Below are 17,567 nucleotides of genomic sequence, written 5' to 3'. Positions count from 1 at the left end.
TTCAAGTCACCAAGTATTGTTACCTCGTTTGGGTCACAGTGTCCCACTATTCTACTAAAAGTATCTATGAAACGCCCTACCTCTGATTTTGGTGGACGATAAATCCCAATAATTTTCTGTTTCATTGTGCCCTTTCCGCAACCTTTGATATGGAGTTCAACACCTGTCACTTCAGTCAAGCCTTCATTATTATAAAGATCTAGATGGTTTAATTTATTTACTTTGAGCTGCTCTCTAACAAATACTGTTCAATCTCCCCTTTAAGATGCTGTCTACAGTAGCTATTTCCTAGGAAATAGCCATCTAGTTTAAAGTAAATAATTTCCTCAGGTTTCAGTCCATGCTCGGTTAACGCAACTACATGATGTTAATGATCATTTACAGAAGTCTGCAAAATATTGAGCTTATTTCTAAGATATTGTATATTTATTGCAAGAGCCTTAATGGATGCTCACTGTGTAATTGTTGTTGGTACTTCCTATTGCGGCTGCATGATTGCTTTGTCCATACTCTTTTTTCCCTTGGCAAATACACATGCAAGTACAGGTGCTTGTGGTGGATACAGGTATGTTAGATGTCATCTGTGTTGAAGTGTCCACCTTGGGAATAGGTTTCTGCACCATGGAAGAAGACGGTGTTTCGTCACCTTATATTCTTTTATGGCTTCAGCACAGGGGAGCTGCTTGGTCACTTTCATTTCCTGTATTTTGCGTTCCTCAGCAAAAACAGGGCAGTCTTGGCTCAGGACTGGGTGATTCCCAGAGCAGTTGAAGCAGATTGCCGGAGATGGTCAGTCAGTCCCAGCATCAATGCCTTCTTTTCTACACTTCTCTAAATTCGCTTCACCTCCACCACTCATGTTGTATGGCCATAATGTTGGCATTTATAGCACTGCATAGGGTTTGGTATGTAAGGCCGAACATTAAGCTGAAGGAATCCGACCATAATATGTTCAGGCAGCGTCAGAGAACTGAATGTGACAATGAAAGGGGCAGTCTTTTCAGTGTCTCCATTGGTTCTTCACATTCGCTGCTCCACATTGACTATTCACTCGGTTTCCTATTCTTGTTTCAGTTCTGCTATGTCCATATCCATGATATCTCGGCATGCGACAACACCCTTACTGGAGTTGAGAGAGGTTTGCATCTCAACAATGATATCATATTCATCCAGTTTCTGTGATTTCTTAAGAAGTTCCATCTACTTTGAAGTGTTAGTTTCAACCAAGAATGAGTCATTATGCTGTTGTTTTTTAGATTTTAAAGTGCCAGTAAGGCCTTCCAAACCCTTATGGATATAGAAGAGGAACACACTTACAAACGTCCCTTCCTTCCGCTTTATCACCAAAAACATATCACTATTCAAGACTCCATAAGCAATGTTACTGGGGTCCAAAGTATTCTTATCATCAGGAGGCCTAGTGTCTCATTCTCTTGGCTGAATGGGTGTGAATATTTCCTGCCGGTTCACCTTTCCTGCTGGGAGGAGAACATGATTTCAAGGGCTCTAAGTCGGTCCCACAAGCAGCTAGGGAAATAAGTGTCCACTCAGACAGAGCCCCACATGCCTGAGTAAGCCTTATACAACTGAGATGTGACAGGTTTCCTCATCAGCATGCAGCACACCTTGAGATTGAGGGTTTTTTTATATATGTGTTTATTCCATCCTCTCCATCCGGGCAGTCAAGACAAGATCCCTGTTCCCTGAGACACACCACATTCCACTGCCACGCTGCACAGTGGTCGCTGAAGCATGCCAAAAGCTTACGGTCACGGGAGACTGGCAGCATTTACCAATCCCCAGCTCCCACCAACGCTGAGCCCCTGAGGGCATCAGATCATGTGGCATTATAACAACATATCTTATGTTCATCAGTTGTGAGTTTGGTTTTATTCCTGTAGTGTATTTTGTTAACATTCTCCTCTGTTTTCTCCGATGAAGCTGAAGCTTAGCCATATTTACCCATGCCAATATGTTCTCGGCAGCAATGCCTCCATCAAATCTGACCGAAAATTTGGTGGTGGAGACAATATATTACAAATTACATGGCTCACAGAGAATCTGCAGTTCAAACACTCTAGTTGCAATTCAGTTTTTGAATGAACTACTGTTTATGGCCAGATCAAGTGTCGTCTATTACAATTTATGCACAGATAAACAGCTAGCCACACGCTACACTCTGTTAATGTCCTGTAATGTGACTAAGTGCAATAACCCAATTGTTTAACATGTAACAAGTGAAGTATTAACACAGTTACCGAGTAAAGTTGACAAATCACTGTCCTTGAAATCTAACAGTCAACTCGACTGGTTGGTTTAAGATTTAAAGGAACCAAATTACAAGGTCATCAGCTCTTCCTACATGGAATGGGCAAGTCAACAATACTACACATCACAGAAAGGCCTAGTGCACAAAACCCAAGGAAACAAAATACCAAGGTTTACCAGAGGTCAACAAAGCCTAGAGAAAGAACAAGAAAGAAGAAAAGGTGGAAAGCAAGAAGGCGGGCGAGGTGCCCACTTCAGGGAGCAGCCAGAGGTTCTCGAAGGCAGTAACTTTGATGGAGGGACATACCCTATGAGTTACCAGGGGCACCCCTCCCAATAATAGACAGTAAAGACTAGTGAATGGACAAATCACAATGGTGGAACCCCCGCCTCTGCTAAGAGGCTGATCATAGGGCTAGTCCAAAAGGTGATAGTTGCCAGTCATATCCACAAGGAAAAGACATCCCAATCCACATTAGTATAGGTCCACCTGGAAGGCCATTCAGGCAAGTGATGCTGAAAAAAAGATAAGATGGTCAGAAAATGATCACTGTTGCAGAAATCAAACTCCCCATCTAATGGAAGGGAGGAATCCAGGGCTACAGATTGAAAGATCAATTGTCTAGGAAGTACTGTGTGCCACACTGAAATGTGTGGGGGCTCTAGTGTTGAAGAGGCAGAGATCAAGCCCTGCTAGTAGGCTTTAACAATCCTGCCCCCATTGCTGGTTGCAGTACCACCCCACCGAGGATTATGGGTGTCAAAATCCACATAAGAAGGACGGGAGGCAGCAGCTGTTGAAGGAGGGCAATAGGAGCAGGAAGTGTAAAGATTCCATATTGTTATTGCAGAGTCTAAATCGATCCAAACAGCCACCACTCCCAGTGTGGTATGAAGAGGAGCTAACGAACCACCAATGTCCATGTCGACCAATGTACAGACACCACTGGAGGCTCACAAAGGGTTGACCCAGTTCTGACAGAAGGCTTGGTAATCATGAAGAGTCAGTGAATGAATATCCATGAAATGAGATTCCTCATATACAACAAAAGCTACAAAGTACATAGAAAGAAGAGACTGCAATTCCAGAAGGACACAATAATAACCATTACAGTTCCACTGGTGGAGAGTAGCACTAAAGCCCAGATGGATGTCTAGTAGTCGACAATTGATCATAGTGCCAAGTCAGTATCTGTAATGGTAAGGACAGAGTGGTGTCCATGAATGTAAGAACAGTCCCTGATTGAGAGGGAGAGGCCATACCCCTTGGATGTCTGGGGCAGACATCCAAAGGCATACGCATAATCTTCTCCTTTGGGGTGAGAGAAGGTGTGATTGCGAAGAGAGCAAGTTGCAGCATTATCAGAATCCAAAAGAGAACAAGCAGCCTTGAGGCCCACAGAGTGTGGATCCCATGTCCAGTGTAAACTAACAGGCTTCTTTTCCTGGAGATACCAGAGAGTCCTAGAGAGAGTCTCATCCCCAACAAGGCCGAGAGAAGAGAATTTCTTCTCTGAGCGAGGGGACGGAGTTGTTCTATGAAGTTATGGTACAGGAACTGCCAGGGACGAGGAAATGAAAAGGAAGTGGGAGATCATGGAGGTAAAGAGTTCAGGAGGAGGAGGAGGAAGAGGAGGAGGAGAAGGGGAAGGAGGACACAACAGAAGCGAAGGCAGATGTTGAAGATACTGGATGGAGATAGTCAAATTTCTGTCAGGCCTCAGAGTAAGACAGATGGACAGGAGTTTAGAATTTCTGAAACTTTCTTCACTTTTTATTCATCGGGCAGTCTGGCGAGTGAGGGGAATGAGGACTGGAACAGTTCATGGACTTGGGAGGTGGGGCGCAAGGGCTCCCTACATGGAGAGGGTGGCTTCAGTCACCCCAAATAGGAGTCGTCACACATCATGAAGATGTGTGACCAAAGCAGAGACACTAGAAATGGCACATGGGAGGTAGGCTATAGGGATTCACATTGCAACACTAAATCATAACTTCAAGTTCTCCATAAGCATACCCCCCTCATAAGCCAGGATGAATGTGCTGCTATCAACATGTTTGTCCTTAGGACCTCTCCGGACTCGCCTGATGAAATGAATGCCACACCGTGCCAGATTAGTCCTGAATTTCTGAATTTTCTGAAGAAAATAATGCCTTTAGACTGTTGAGGGGTAATGTTCACTAGGATGTCTCCTAAGTGCTCACAAGCACTAAAGGGAGCCAACTGATTGGCAGAAGAGGTTTTAATTAGTAGAGAACCAAATTGCCTTTTTCTAAGAGTGTCAGCTTCAATGTTTTCTACAAAAAAAAAAGTGGTTTGGTAGTGGCGAAAGTCTCTCTGTCTCTCCTGTAACAAATAACGTAATCAGGAGAGGGGTTTCACTCCAAGCCATCACTGGCCCTCCTCCCAGAGAGAGAGAGAGAGAGAGAGAGAGAGAGAGAGAGAGAGAGAGAGAGAGAGAGAGAGAGAGAGAGAGCCCAGTGATGAGAAGGACGCAGATGCCAAAGTAGGAGTAAAGAGAGAACCGTTCCTACCTGGAGAGAGAAGAGCAGAAGTGTGGAGCTTATCACACTTCAAGTGCAGAGTGTCTGCCCTGGTACCACCCATTCTGATTGGGGGCTCAGCCTGTGGGCACCACCCAATCACAGCATGGGCCACCCGGCACAGTGGCTGTTGCTGGGTGTTCAGATGCTCCAAAAAGGTGAGAAACCACTTCTAGGCACACACAAGATGGTGATAGCTCGGGTACCAAAAGTGTGATCCCTGAGTAGTTATGGGATTCAGCCAGATAGGTACATAACAGCACCACCACATGGACTGGCTACCTTGTTGGTGACCTAGTGGGTGTGGAAGGGGTGTAGCCTACAGCAGGGAAGGAAGGGCAAAAGAGGGGGGGGGGGGGGAGGGGGGGGTAGGAGGAACCCATGCTGGAGACACTAAAGATGGAATTCTTCTCCAAATGGCTCACACTATGGAAACACTTTAGAAAGGAAGGTTGAAATCCAAGGGGGACCAGAAAAAGCTGAAAAAAAGAAAGGGAGAGTAGAAACATGAGACAAGACCATAAAGGAGTAGCAGAATCAAGGGAACAGCCAGGTCATCATAAAGAAAGAAACAGGGGATGCAGGAGGGGGAGAAGACAAGATGGGAAAGAGTGGATAAGGGAAACGGAATGGAGTCCAGGAGAGAAGAAAGGCTATGATAGCATGGGGCACCTTTGCATGCCACACACATTCGCACTAAAGAGCTGTAGGCCTGCTGGAGAGGCAATCAATTCAGTATGAAAATGATGTGCACATTAAGTATCTTTTGTATATAAAAACAAAGATGAGGTGACTTACCGAACAAAAGCGCTGGCAGGTCGATAGACACACAAACAAACACAAACATACACACAAAATTCAAGCTTTCGCAACAAACTGTTGCCTCATCAGGAAAGAGGGAAGGAGAGGGGAAGACGAAAGGAAGTGGGTTTTAAGGGAGAGGGTAAGGAGTCATTCCAATCCCGGGAGCGGAAAGACTTACCTTAGGGGGAAAAAAGGACAGGTATATATTCGTACACACGCACATATCCATCCACACATACAGACACAAGCTTGTGTCTGTGTCTGTATGTGTGGATGGATATGTGCGTGTGTACGAGTGTATACCTGTCCTTTTTTCCCCCTAAGGTAAGTCTTTCCGCTCCCGGGATTGGAATGACTCCTTACCCTCTCCCTTAAAACCCACTTCCTTTCGTCTTTCCCTCTCCTTCCCTCTTTCCTGATGAGGCAACAGTTTGTTGCGAAAGCTTGAATTTTGTGTGTATGTTTGTGTTTGTTTGTGTGTCTATCGACCTGCCAGCGCTTTTGTTCGGTAAGTCACCTCATCTTTGTTTTTATATATAAATTTTTCCCACGTGGAATGTTTCCTTCCATTATATTAAGTATCTTTTGGATATAACACGGTTCATGGCTGGAAGCTACTCTCCCAGTTTGCAGAATGCATTGTTAAAGATTAATACAGATCCAAATATTCATTGCAAGATCACAGTGTATCATTAAAAACAGTCACTGAGTAAACTCTTGGACATGCAATTTAGGAAAAAGGCAATATATTTTCTGACTAGTGACGGATGCTAAATCATCTGCAATACACTTTCCCATTTTTTAGCAAACAGATCTTGCAATTTTATAATCATCTGCAGACTGAAAACAGATTCCAGTAGCCTCTCTTTTATCAGATTAAGTAATTAGAACTACATTTATCTATTGTTGTAGTGGTACATAGCAACACATTTCATTTTCCTTTCACTAGACTGATGAAAGATATGCATGTAAAAAAACACGACTTTAATCATTAGTAGTGTAAAGAGCATACACTGTACCCAGTTTGTTGGACTCTATGTGCAGATGTGAGAAAGAAAAATGTGGGCACAGCACAGAAACTGACAATGGATAGGTAATTTGAACTGGACGGCGAGGGGTCACTTCCACTTTGCAGTTGTGCCTTGGGGGTGCTGTGAAACCAGAGAAGAAAGAGGCCTGATGGCAGTGGTTGAGTACTAAAGAAAAGTGAATGTTGTTATATAGACACTCTGCCATGCTATCGCACGTGAAGTATGGACTTATGGTTTTGGTCAAGCATTGAAGCATAATATATGAACATGTTGTCTGGAAAACTTTGTTAATTAGCAGTTTTTGTGGGTTGAAACCTTATTTGAATGTATGTAGGAGAATTATGGAAACCATGCTTTGTGATTTTGAAGTGAGTTGTTTAAATGTAGAAACTATCTTGTAGCCCTCGCCCCTCTGCAATCAGAAAAGAAGTCAGCAATCAAACATGTGGCACTGCATAGCAGAACCACAACATTGAGAGAAAGCAAGATGTTGACTGGGAAATTTGGAAAAGTAGGTAACTTATTACAGAGAACAAGTAAAGACTTGGCATCTTGCAATGAATCGATCATATAAAAATCAACCCACAACAAGAAAAATACCTCTTTGTTAACTGGCTTTTTAAAAATTACAATTAAAAATATACATTTCTAATTAACTGAACAGTGAAGTGAGGTTCTTTTCAATGTGAACATTTGGATACAACAGTTAAGGATACTGAATTATACTGTCCAGTTCGCCAAAATACGATATTATTTTTCAATAACACTGCTGTAACTATGACATCGAGTATAGATTTAAGTGTCAGGAAGTCGTTTCTGAAAGTATTTGTATGGAGTGTAGCCATGTATGGAAGTGAAACATGCACGATAAATAGTTTGGACAAGAAAAGAATAGAAGCTTTTAAAATGTGGTGCTACAGAAGAATGCTGAAGATTAGATGGGTAGATCACATAACTAATGAGGAGGTATTGAATAGAATTGGGGAGAAGAGGAGTTTGTGGCACAACTTGACAAGAAGATGGGACCGGTTGGTAGGACATGTTCTGAGGCATCAAGGGATCACAAATTTAGCATTGGAGGGCAGCATGGAGGGTAAAAATCGTAGAGGGAGACCAAGAGATGAATACACTAAACAGATTCAGAAGGATGTAGGTTGAAGTAAGTACTGGGAGATGAAGAAGCTTGCACAGGGTAGAGTAGCATGGAGAGCTGCATCAAACCAGTCTCAGGACTGAAGACAACAACAACAACAACTATGACTGCTAATTACTCTGAAACTAAATGAGATTAGAAGCTGGTAACATATTTTTGACAATAGCTGTGTAAATGCTACCATCCTTCACACAGCTTTTTTTATCTACTTATCAGTAAGCTAACCATCAGGTATATGTTTACATACGAATGAAGTTTGAAATTACTGGTATTTGTAATTAATGCAGTTTGTAGGTAATGTAGTAACACCAATGAATTCTAACTAAAAGAGTGAATTTAATGGATAATAAAGTTAAGTTGGATAAGCCCATAAGTTAATATTAGAGATTTTGGATAATGTGCTCATGCCAAATAAATAATATTGAAAGCTGTAACAGGAGTAAAAAAACTACAAGGTTTGTTACAAAGGGAAGACTCAATCCTTGCAACAAAGCTGTTATTAATACTGCAACAGTTCCATTCACTGTTTATGGTCAACACAATGAAAAACATCGCCGAGGTTACAGAGTAAACCGGAAAGACTTTTTTTTCCAGGTCCACCAGGTTTCCAAGCATGGTACCATTAATAGGGACCCATTTACATAATGTAACTGACAGGCAGTTAAAAGTTATGAAGTGAAAAATGAGAAGTATGTAATATCAGAAAGTACTCCCCCCCCCCCCCCCCCCCCCCCCCCAACAGAAATTATTTGCCTTCAGAGATATCCTGATGTGAATAAATAGATAAACTTGATTTTAATATTGATACCTGAACTTAGAAGCAGTAATTTCTGTAGCACTTCTGGTTAAGCAGTCCAATAAGGACTCAGTGTTGTGTACTTTCAGTGCAGTTGTATTTTTAGTTAATAGTACAAGATGCAGTCGGCAGTTATCATGACTGTTCAGTAAGTTAAGGCATGTTCAGGCAAAAGAATATTTAGTTAGTTATTATATGAAGTCTGTAATATGTGGTTTCACAATGTGGTTCTATTTAACCCTTGAGCAGGCACGCCAACTTGTGTAACAAGTGGGAGCATAGTATACTTTGTACACATTAAAGAGTAGCTGCCTATGTGTTAACAAGGGAAAAAAATCACAGTTTAATCTTAGTTTAATGAAACAACAACAAAAAATGTATTATGTGTGGTAAATCACTGTTCAACGGAACAATAATAAAATACACATTCATCGTATCACTCTGTCACTGTGTTCAAGTATTACCCAACAGTGAAACTGTCTCTATGCGGGATCATGTTGTTATCTCAGAATCTGGATCATTTTCTTGCATGGATCATAAACTTTTTTCTCACTCATCTTCCTGCTTATTTTGTGTAACTGTGGCTAGCATGGATGTATGACAACACAACTTTTCACTGCACTCGCTAAAGCAATGATGAAGGAATAGGCATGCAACTGTAAAACAACAGAATAGTACAAGACAATATTATTTGTAGCTCGAACACTGTTCGAGCAAAAATACACTGGGAGAAGTTGAACAATCACAATATGATTTGTGATTAGTGCACTTTATACACAAAAGTGCCCACTCAAGGGTTAACTGAATCTGTGCTTAATTGTGAAATCCTACTTTGTGTCAAAGCAAAATTCAATTGAGAAAACTGATAAATTATGTGACGGAATTACTGGCCAGGAGATTAAAAGTACAGTTCCACCAATAGACATATGTGAAAGCGAAAGGGACACACTACCTAGCTTTGAGAACTAACAGATCCTTCATTGGGCATGAGCGAGGTATATGCTGGGGAAGGTTAAAGTGTTAAAATGGAGCAGCAGCTCACTCAGAACCCAGGACATGTGAGACCCACTTGTAGTAAGGACTAGAGTTGTGTCTGACTCGTTACTCACCTGTTATGTGTCTTATGGTTGTTTTAGGAAACTGTCAGAATGGTATACAAAAACTACTCCAGATCATGTCACACTATCTTAAATTAATATTAAATGTTACCATTCAGCCATTTATAACAGTGAAGTATGGAAGCAAACCTTTTATCGAGCACTGGCAATAGATTTATAATGTAGTCTATTTTACAAATATTTTAGTTTAAATAACTTTCTTATTTTTCTAAGACTGGAAATAATGAATAATAGAAGTGATTTGCTTATTTCCTTTTTATATTTTCATGTTAAGTCTCCATGATTATGTCTACTGGAAAATGGCCTTGCCCCATGAAGTTATAATAAAGATGTCTGAAGGACAGTGCTGCATAGTTAGCACAAGATTTTAATACTCTTCTAGAAAACATGACTAGAATTATGCGACTTATGGCTCTTCAGTGTAAGTTTTTGGATTTCTTTCTCGGGCTCTCTCTTTCAAAAACATAGGTCTTTGTTGTGACTAATTCAATACATCTGTACTTGACTGATTATTATACAGAGTTGTGTATCGAGTATTTCATGCCCATCCATATCCAGATTCCTTTACACTGATACTGATATCAGTACTCCTGCAGATGACTTTTCAAAGTTACATTTAAAAAAAAATGATCAGAATTTAAAGAATTTCACATATATATATATATCTGTGTGCGTGTGTGTGTGTGTGTGTGTGTGTGTGTGTGTGTGTGTGTGTGTGTGTGTGTGGTTATAATAGAGGGAAACATTCCACGTAGGAAAAATATATCCAAAAACAAAGATGATGTGACTTACCAAATGAAAGTGCTGGCAGGTCGACAGACACACAAACGAACACAAACATACACACAAAATTCAAGCTTTCGCAACAAACTGTTGCCTCATCAGGAAAGAGGGAAGGAGAGGGAAAGACGAAAGGATGTGGGTTTTAAGGGAAAGGGTAAGGAGTCATTCCAATCCCGGGAGCGGAAAGACTTACCTTAGGGGGAAAAAAGGACGGGTATACACTCGCACACACACACATATCCATCCACACATATACCGACACAAGCAGACATATTTAAAGACAAAGAGTTTGGGCAGAGATGTCAGTCGAGGCAGAACTGCAGAGGCAAAGATGATGTTGAATGACAGGTGAGGTATGAGTGGCGGCAACTTAACTTGAAATTAGCGGAGATTGAGGCCTGGTGGATAACGGGAAGAGAGGATATATTGAAGAGCAAGTTCCCATCACCGGAGTTCAGATAGGTTGGTGTTAGTGGGAAGTATCCAGATAACCCGTACGGTGTAACACTGTGCCAAGATGTGCTGGCCGTTCACCAAGGCATGTTTAGCCACAGGGTGATCCTCATAACCAACAAACACTGTCTGCCTGTGTCCATTCATGCGAATGGACAGTTTGTTGCTGGTCATTCCCACATAGAATGCGTCACAGTGTAGGCAGGTCAGTTGGTAGATCACGTGGGTGCTATCACACGTGGCTCTGCCTTTGATCATGTACACCTTCCGGGTTACAGGACTGGAGTAGGTGGTGGTGGGAGGATGCATGGGACAGGTTTTACACCGGGGGCGGTTACAAGGGTAGGAGCCAGAGGGTAGGGAAGGTGGTTTGGGGATTTCATAGGGATGAATTAAGAGGTTACGAATGTTAGGTGGACAGCGGAAAGACACTCTTCGTGGAGTGGGGAGGATTTCATGAAGGATGGATCTCATTTCAGGGCAGGATTTGAGGAAGTCGTATCCCTGCTGGAGAGCCACATTCAGAGTCTGATCCAGTCTCGGAAAGTACCCTGTCACAAGTGGGGCACTTTTGTGGTTCTTCTGTGGGAGGTTCTGGGTTTGAGAGGATGAGGAAGTGGCTCTGGTTATTTGCTTCTGTACCAGGTTGGGAGGGTAGTTGCGGGATGCGAAAGCTGTTGTCAGGTTGTTGGTGTAATGCTTCAGGGATTCCGGACTGGAGCAGATTCGTTTGCCACGAAGACCTAGGCTGTAGGGAAGGGACCGTTTGATGTGGAATGGGTGGCAGCTGTCGTAATGGGTACTGTTGCTTGTTGGTGGGTTTGATGTGGACGGACGTGTGAAGCTGGCCATTGGACAGGTGGAGGTCAACATCAAGGAAAGTGGCATGGGATTTGGAGTAGGACCAGGTGAATCTGACAGAACCAAAGGAGTTGAGGTTGGAGAGGAAATTCTGGAGTTGTTCTTCACTGTTAGTCCAGATCATGAAGATGTCATCAATAAATCTGTACCAAACTTTGGGTTGGCAGGCCTGGGTAACCAAGAAGGCTTCCTCTAAGTGACCCATGAATAGGTTGGCGTATGAGGGGGCCATCCTGGTACCCATAGCTGTTCCCTTTAATTGTTGGTATATCTGGCCTTCAAAAGTGAAGAAGTTGTGGGTCAGGATGAAGCTGGCTAAGGTAATGAGGAAAGAGGTTTTAGGTAGGGTGGCAGGTGATCGGCGTGAAAGGAAGTGCTCCATCGCAGCGAGGCCCTGGACGTGTGGAATATTAGTGTATAAGGAAGTGGCATCAATGGTTACAAGGATGGTTTCCGGGGGTAACAGATTGGGTAAGGATTCCAGGCGTTCGAGAAAGTGGTTGGTGTCTTTGATAAAGGATGGGAGACTGCATGTAATGGGTTGAAGGTGTTGATCTACATAGGCAGAGATACGTTCCGTGGGGGCTTGGTAACCAGCTACAATGGGGCGGCCGGGATGATTGGTTTGTGAATTTTAGGAAGAAGGTAGAAGGTAGGGGTGTGGGGTGTCGGTGGGGTCAGGAGGTTGATGGAGTCAGGTGAAAGGTTTTGTAGGGGGCCTAAGGTTCTGAGGATTCCTTGAAGCTCCGCCTGGACATCAGGAAAGGGATTACCTTGGCAAACTTTGTATGTGGTGTTGTCTGAAATCTGACGCAGTCCCTCAGCCACATACTCCCGACGATCAAGTACCATGGTCGTGGAACCCTTGTCCGCCGGAAGAATGACGATGGATCGGTCAGCCTTCAGATCACGGATAGCTTGGGCTTCAGCAGTGGTGATGTTGGCAGTAGGATTAAGGTTTTTTAAGAGGGATTGAGAAGCAAGGCTGGAAGTCAGAAATTCCTGGAAGGTTTGGAGAGGGTGATTTTGAGGAAGAGGAGGTGGGTCCCGCTGTGACGGAGGATGGAACTGTTCCAGGCAGGGTTCAATTTGGATAGTGTCTTGGGGAGTTGGATCATTAGGAGTAGGATTAGGATCATTTTTCTTCGTGGCAAAGTGATATTTCCAGCAGAGAGTACGAGTGTAGGACAGTAAATCTTTGACGAGGGCTGTTTGGTTGAATCTGGGAGTGGGGCTGAAGGTGACATATTTAAATATGTCTGCTTGTGTCTGTATATGTGTGGATGGATATGTTTGTGTGTGCGAGTGTATACCCATCCTTTTTTCCCCCCTAAGGTAAGTCTTTCCGCTTCCGGGATTGGAAGGACTCCTTACCCTCTCCCTTAAAACCCACATCCTTTTGTCTTTCCCTCTCCTTCCCTCTTTCCTGACGAAGCAACTGCTGGTTGCGAAAGCTAATATTTTGTGTGTTTGTTTGTGTTAGTTTGTGTGTCTATCGACCTGCCAGCGCTTCGTTTGGTAAGTCACATCATCTTTGTTTATTTTTCTGATAAGTGTGTTTTGTAGTTCTGCAATTTAGATATTTTTTCCACAACTTATTTTACTGTTATTATTAGACACAAATGGTCAGATATGCCAAGATCTTTTACAGCTATGTCACACTTTTCAGTGACTATATTTGTGGCCAAATGGTCAGTTATTGATGCAGTCATTGTAGTAATCTTTGTTCCACTGCTGACAAACAGACACATCCCATACCTCTGAAGGATATTTATGAGGGTGCTAGTAGTTTCATTTTTGATATCTTTGTTTGTGCCTTCACAAAAAATTATGCTTACTTTTGTACTTCAGAATTTATCTGTGATGTCTGTTAATTTATTGAAAAAAGTGTCCACACTACCAATGGGAGATTGATAGATAAACCGAATGATCAATTTCTTGGTGATATCAAGCCCTTTTAATTCTATAACTGCTATTTCAAATCTAAACTTACAGTACTAATGTCATGCCTTGATTTGGATTGTTTTCTTTTTCAACTATAAATACATGGTCCTCCATCCTGTGAAGTAGTCCTACAGTAAGTCTGTCCTTTCTTAGAATGATAATACTATATGTTTAATTTCTGTGTCTCTACACCAGCACTCAGTGACAGTAACTACTGTGCAGTTAAAAGAATGGAGATCAATTTCTAATAGTTGTATTTTACTTTTTATTAAATGTTTGTTTTGTTGATAGATAGTTAAGCCTGAAAAATGTTCCATGTTGCTTTCCACAATGGTTTCTTTTCCTTTATGAAACAGTATATGTATGATTTGGTTTTCAACCCCACCCACTATCACTATATGGTCTTCTTTCATAAAATCATTATTTAAAGACTATAAGTCCTCTAGCACTAGACTTAACCCAGCATATCATTTGAATATGTTGGTGGCCTTGTACACTGCCCTTAAGCTTTCCTGTAACTGAAGGCATACACCCAGCCATGACTGCTGCCTAGCAGGACCACTTTATTTTTCCCCACAATTTGCACATTCCTAGGCTTCCTGATCTTGGCTGAAGTTTGCTGCACATTTCCAGATCCTAGCCCTAGCTAAGAGTCTTCTCAATTAATGAAGATTTAACGAAGAATAATGTAGACTTGTGATTTTGTACTCTGAGAAAGAGTTTATATATCACAACAGACAGTAAATATGCTGTAGTGCGAACATTAAGTTACAAGAGATAACTAAGCATCACGTTGTGCAAACAAAACAGCAATATTTTGTCAGGGCTGCCTTGTGTGTGAATCATGTTTACAGTACTACCTACAACTATCCCTTAGTCAACACTGTTGAGGCACATTAAGTACAATTGTATCTACCATCAGTTATGACATAATTTTAATGCAAGATATTATTTGTCATCATATCCAATGAGAGTGTGGCACATGATATACTTAAAGCTGTCAGCTGTCACTCAGTCATACTACTATTTACTAGTATCTACTGTTTTAACAATACTGAAGTGCTACATGAAAAGAAAGTTATAAGGTAATGTTATGTACCTAGCTGGTCGATCTCCTGCAATTACTTGACTGGAGGCAGCAGGATCTTCACAACACACTATGGCTGCACTGCCTTGGAAACCACATATGTCCAGCTCGATACCTTTATACACCCTGTGGATGGCTGATGGACATAAGCTGATATGCAGGCACTTCCCAGAGCCTCCATTTTTTGAATGGCACAGTTCACCCTCTGTAACAATAATAATATATGTAATTGAAGTAATTAGACTCCTTTAAATGATCTAATGCCACCTGAAATTGTCTTTTTTTTCTTTATTCATTGTACAGTTACACCTTTACTAATGATGCTTGTGATACCAATTTTACAACTACTACGACACCTATACTCAAGCACTATGGTGATCAACAAATATTTTGTGAAGACATTTGCTAATGGGCTAACATCAAAATCGTGCAACTGACTGACAAATAAAGAAGAATATCACAGCATCACCCGACATTAAATCATTTAAATAATTCAATGCAGCTGTGGATGCAGTATCAATGGAGATCATCAAATGATATTTTCTTGCAATAGCTACATGAGCATAGGGCAGAAACTGCTAGTAATGTAATTGACATAAGCTATCACTGGTAACTACAGCATGCCACAAATTTCATAATAATTTTGGAAGCCCTTTGACATATTTTCAACTCCACTGATTTGAAATTTGATAATGACCACACAGTTCTCTCTATCAGATTATGGAAATCAGCGGCAGGTTAGAATACACAATGCATGGTCAGTACATGTGTGTATTTTAACACTCAATGCGTCAGTTACTTTGTAACAAACCATGTAACTGTCACATCTGCTGGCATATAGAGATAGTTTAGTACTTGTATTTCAGTAAATTAAATTTGTATGTTGTGTAATAAAGGTGGGCTCTTGCCTATTGAATTGGAAAGTTGTCTGAACTGTAAGATGAGTCCCAACTGGTGCTTTGTACCAATCTCTCTCTCTCTCTCTCTCTCTCTCTCTCTCTCTCTCTCTCACACACACACACACACACACACACACACACTAGGATTGCCAACTTTTTACACAGAAAATAAGGGATTGAGGAGGAAGCCTACAATATAAACAATTCAAATAGTTTTTGTACTTTCAACATTGCAGCACTGTCATCCAATCATGATAATCTAATATATAAGAAACTATCAGCCTTGATTGCGGATACCGCAACTAGTTTCACTAGTTTCTTATTTATTAATTCGAATAGTGTTTTCTACAAAGAAATATATTTTAAATGTGCATACATGTCGTACTTTATATTATTACTTGTATTTATTTACAGACTTTCCTTCGTTTTGCAAAGATTTGTTGAATTTTACATACTTAAAGAATTCTCTACAATTAAAATTCACTGCTGTTTGCAGTTTTGCTTTTATAAGCTTGGTGGTACATTTGTTGCACACCTCTGCCATTTATGGTTCATTAGAGAAAAAATTCTTTCTGCCTCTGCATTTGAACCAGGAATGCTTAATGCAAAGCTAACTGTTGTGTACATAGTTCCGCGTAGTCAGAGCGTACACAACTTTCCCACTAGATCGCACCCTGCTAAGCAACACAGCGCAGGCGCAGCGCTCATCTGTCTCCACACTACGAGATGGCGCTGCCTTAGAGACGGACCAAATTCTGCTTCCGCCGATCCGCGTATTAATATGTAACGCAGCCAATGAGATTGCTGCTAACATAGAACCTTTTCCCCTGCGGATCACACTCGCGCAGTGATACCTGAACGTGCGAGGTATTATAACGAGTGTACAGACCTCCGATTACTCAATCTGCATTTGTCTGCATCAGTCCGTACCAGTCTGCATTAGTCTGTACCAGTCTATAGTCAAGTTTCAGTCTGCACCTAAGAAGATTATCATATTCCTGTACATAGCCATGAAGATAAATGTATAGACACTTTGTCAAGTATCAGAGACATGTGAGAATAAGATTAATGTACCAAAACCAAAGTAACTTCAGATTGTCAATTGTAAATTGCATCCAGAATCAAGTTATGTAATGTTTATGCTTGTTATTATTTTAATAAATGTGTGTGAAAATTAATCAAGTTCTGTTTAATGTTGGTCACTGTCAATCTGCTACTCTAAGCGTGCAAGTGGCATTTCTATCGTCTGACGTAACGGCAGAAGATAAACACGCCACGATAAGACCACGAGACATATTTCTGACACTTGCCTACTTCGTTAGAGCAACAAGTCAAATAATCTGATGGTGTGTGTACCAAAGGTCTTACAGTATGCACACCACACTAACATTTTCAGCAAATTGGGGATCTGAACATTTTCGGTTCTCAAGGTACAGAAAAAATTAGCTCACCGTCCGTTTGCGTTGCCTTCCACAGATATGCTTTGTTCCAAACTCTTCTTTACTTTGCAAAATTCCACACACAAATAATCTTCACCTAACTCTTCAGGCTTTCCCGGCGATCTAATGACATATTGGGTTGTCGGGTGTTCTGCCGGATATCAGCGTCGTACTTGCACGATATTTCGGTCACGTAGCTCGAGACCTTCATCAGGTGCGACCTGAGACTGCTCCTCGAGTGGACCTGGTCCAGTATTTATGCCTATGGCCTTCCCCCTCCACCAACGGCTGCAGGCACTTCCTCTGTGGTCCGCGCCCATTCCCTGTGACCTGCTGGAGCGTTGCTGCTCCGTTTTCCGTCCGCTGCGGTTCTAGGTGTTCCCTCTG

This window comes from Schistocerca americana, chromosome 2, assembly GCF_021461395.2.
Source record: "Schistocerca americana isolate TAMUIC-IGC-003095 chromosome 2, iqSchAmer2.1, whole genome shotgun sequence".
Taxonomy (NCBI): domain Eukaryota; kingdom Metazoa; phylum Arthropoda; class Insecta; order Orthoptera; family Acrididae; genus Schistocerca; species Schistocerca americana.
The sequence above is the reverse complement of the archived record's forward strand: the minus strand, read 5'-3'. Positions refer to the sequence as shown.